Genomic DNA, 3,531 nt, shown 5'->3' with positions numbered 1-3,531 from the left:
AATAGTCGTTTAATTGTTCCAGTAAGTGTCGCCTTCTTTCTGTTACATCTGTGATATATGAGTTATAGTTAGATTTAGCTAGACCATATAATTTCAAGTTTTAACCGACGCTGGAGCACGCTCGAGCTGTGCCTTTTATTTATCTGTGAAGGACAACAAGAAACGGACTCCTCAGCAATGTAAACTTCATTGCTCACAAACAGGTCAAGGAAGTCATATAGTTCACAAGCGGTGTACCTTTCGGGAAAAAGGCTTCCGCGAAAGCCTCAATATATTCTCTAGAGAACTGTTCAGGTCACCAGTCCAGTTTGCCAAAAGAGGTCTTTGGAGAAAGAGCTCGCAGAGCTCTTCGCTGCATGACGGGTCTCTGCAGTTAGTGCACCACATCAGCGGGCAGTCGATAAGGTGTGGAAGCACAGCGCTCGAGAGGACCTTGCAAAATCGTCCACAACGAAGAATCTCTGCCGACTATAGAGCCCTCTCGACAAAGGTGGAGGTGATCTTGCACAGCCAGACAGCTTAAGGCCGTGGATAGCTAAGTCCTCCTTGGTCAAGGCTAAACACGAACTGATATGCTCCGTCACGTGATGCAATTCCCTCTAAGGGCAACTCCGCTTCATTTTTGATATTTAGAAAACTATGTAGCCCTCTTCAGTATCATATAGGAAGACCCCATGTCAAATATTACGATCTAATTCCGTCAATATATTTAATAAACTGGCCAGCAAACCTTCAACTGAGCCAAGTCGCCGAAATCTGCCAACTCTAGCGTGCGACGCGAGGCGCAATCGTCAGCGCAGTTAATGCGACGGAGTTGGAGCGGCATACGTTGAGCCCCTACGTCAGAGGCATGTGTACGTCATTCTCACGTTTTGTTTGTTTTTACTTCTCAGAGCGATATTGAACGATGACGTCATGAGTTTCTCTTCCCGGTGTTGGCTGACCGGGCGTTCACGTGGTCACCGCAACGCGGATGCGCTAGTTTGCGCTGCCCTGCGCGCTTATCGGTCTGTTTCTCCACTCTCTTTCTCTTTCGTCTTCTCCCCTTCCCCCTCTCGCCCGCGCCGTCACCGTCCACGCCACGCGAAGCGACCTGTGCGCGTCGCGTGTCCTGTCCCTCGCCCCCCTCCCGAACGTCACAAGACCACGTGGTTCGACGTGACGTGCCCATGACTCTGACGCAACCGAAGTTTCAGTTTCGGTATCAGCTGGTGTTTAAATTAGGATTACACAAATAATATTTCACATTTCGCGAATCCGAAGACGTAGAGTTGTTTAGTAGTGCTTTGTGAAATGGAATAACATGTAAGCCTAAATTTTTCGGAATTGAGCGGAGTTGCCCTTTAAGTTGCAGCTTGCATTCAGGGAAGGTCACCTGCAAAGTTGAGGAAGTTCTACACATTAGCCTTCCTTGCTTCCATTCAGACATTTCTATTGCTTTGCTAGGCTAAATGTTTCAGCTAATTATTTTCGAATTACGACAATTTCTACAAATAAAAATGGTCACCTTTTGTCCGCAAATGAAGGCCGAGTAGCCGGCCATGTAAGTCAGCGGTGCGAACTCAAGTTCAGAAGGGACTTCATTGTACTTCATCAAGTGCTGAATTTTCCAAAGCACACCAAGAGCTGTCTCAGTAACTGCAGGATTTCCTGTTTCACAAGCGGAGCTGGCACATTTGAGCGCCGTCTGGCACTCCAAACTAAAGGGCACATTTCCACATCTGGAAGCCTACAAAATGCCAACCTGTGCGCCGATATTGGGATTATTTAAGAAACTTGATCGGGTGTGCACTGACACTGTTCTCGAGAAACGGGGCGCCGGACATAAGATCAGTTAGATTGCAATATAACGAACGAAACTTGAGCAACTTTTCTGCCGTGAAAACTGCTGTTCTGGCATCAACTGGGTCGTTACCTTCGTTGAATTGGCGGACGCGGCTGAACAGAGACTCAACCGGGTCGCTGTTGAGAGGTCGCGTCAGAATATACTTAAATCTGAAATAAAAAAAAAAAAGTGAGCGAAAGAATACATTTTAGATGCAAGTTTTTGTCTCACAAAAACACTTTTTGCTCCAAAAGTTTGTTCTCACTTGAGGTCAGTCAGGAGATACTCAATGACGGCGACCGTTGGCCTGGTTGTCATTACGGTTGCCTCAAAGGTCTCTTTCATGAGGGACTTGACCCGAGACTTCGTACTTTCGAGTTTAATATCCTCGAGGTAGCTGATGAAATCAACTTCAAGCCATGAGAGCCGATCGTCTTCTGGTCTGACGAAAGGCGTTTATCTGGATTTCCAGTCAGAGATATCATGGAGGTCGTACCACATTCCAGCCGTTTTCATAAATGTGATGGTTGAGGTAATATCCTGGAATTCTGGAGCACTCTTGTGGGACTGAGGATTCTTCCGCAGGTATTCGTGGGTGCTAATTACTACAGGTGAAAATATTAACTTTGCGCGGCACACTTTCATCTTCTCTAGATTGTTTGGTTCCACATGAGCTCGGCTCAGAAGTCGCACCGGTTTCACCAACAGATTCTCTTGAATGTTGGAGAGGGCTTTTTTTTTTTTAAAAAAAGCCAACTTTGAGCATATGTGCTGCATTAAATATATCTCTTTCTAGCAGATTCATCCTGAGGTTTTTGCTGAAGTGATTGGGGTCAAAACAGTGAAACAACGGTTCAGCTTCACGTACCGGATTCGGCACAACGTGCTGGAGCGTGTTGTCGTCACACATCTGTCGAAACATAGCGGTGTTTGTCTAGTTGTTGTCAGTGACGATGCGAAATATCCAAAATTGTGCCTCTTCAACCGCCTTCATGACACTGAGCGTAATAATCCGGAGCTGGTCGTCCTTCAAATATCTTGTAAAGACATAGCCGACTAAATTCACGTAAGCTGTGGAAAGCCCACGTAGCACGAAGCAAAGGAGCCACTTGGCTACATCAGTGGCTCTTGATCGAGCTTTACATCTGATGTCAACAAGCCCAAAAATTCTGTCAACTTGTCGATCATAAATAAGTTTGCTGCTGGATCGACATTACGTTAATGATGAGGCTGCAGTGGGGCTCCTTCTCTGAGAGCAGACTTTATCTCTCTAACTGCAGCCGTTCTTTGACGGGGCTCGTGAGCCCGTTCTCGCCCGTAGGCGACCCGACAGACTTCTGCAACGTACTTCGGCAGGGCAGCTTAAGGAGTTTCCATGCGCGTTGGGTCATATCCTTTACATGATGTCGCTTTCCATAGTACGCATTCTCTCAGCGTTGGTTCTTGCCATGTTGCCCTTGCCTTGTCAAAATTCACTTTATTTTCGATCACAAATTTTGCAGTCTTGTCACCTTCCGATGCGGCTTTTGAAACATTCATCAAGGCTTGCACAGCTCTGTCCTCTTCGTATTGCTTTAATCTCTCTTGAAATTCGTCGCAGGTTTGTCGCAGCTTTTCCATTCACTCATTCAGTCTTTTGGCTTGCATTCGAGGGCGGTGCGCGTTTTTCTTGGCATCTTCCATGAAGCATGTCAAATTTAATGATG

The 3,531-nt window shown here is 46.4% G+C and overlaps 1 pseudogene; it reads right to left on the bottom strand.

The window, feature by feature from the left end:
* Positions 1-222: 222 nt before the first annotated feature.
* LOC120843293 lies at positions 223-3,275 on the bottom strand (annotated as a pseudogene).
* Between the last annotated feature and the right edge of the window lie 256 nt (positions 3,276-3,531).

This window comes from Ixodes scapularis, unplaced genomic scaffold (genome assembly GCF_016920785.2).
Source record: "Ixodes scapularis isolate PalLabHiFi unplaced genomic scaffold, ASM1692078v2 ptg000058l_1__unscaffolded, whole genome shotgun sequence".
In the NCBI taxonomy this organism is placed as follows: domain Eukaryota; kingdom Metazoa; phylum Arthropoda; class Arachnida; order Ixodida; family Ixodidae; genus Ixodes; species Ixodes scapularis.
The sequence above is the reverse complement of the archived record's forward strand: the minus strand, read 5'-3'. Positions and strand labels throughout refer to the sequence as shown.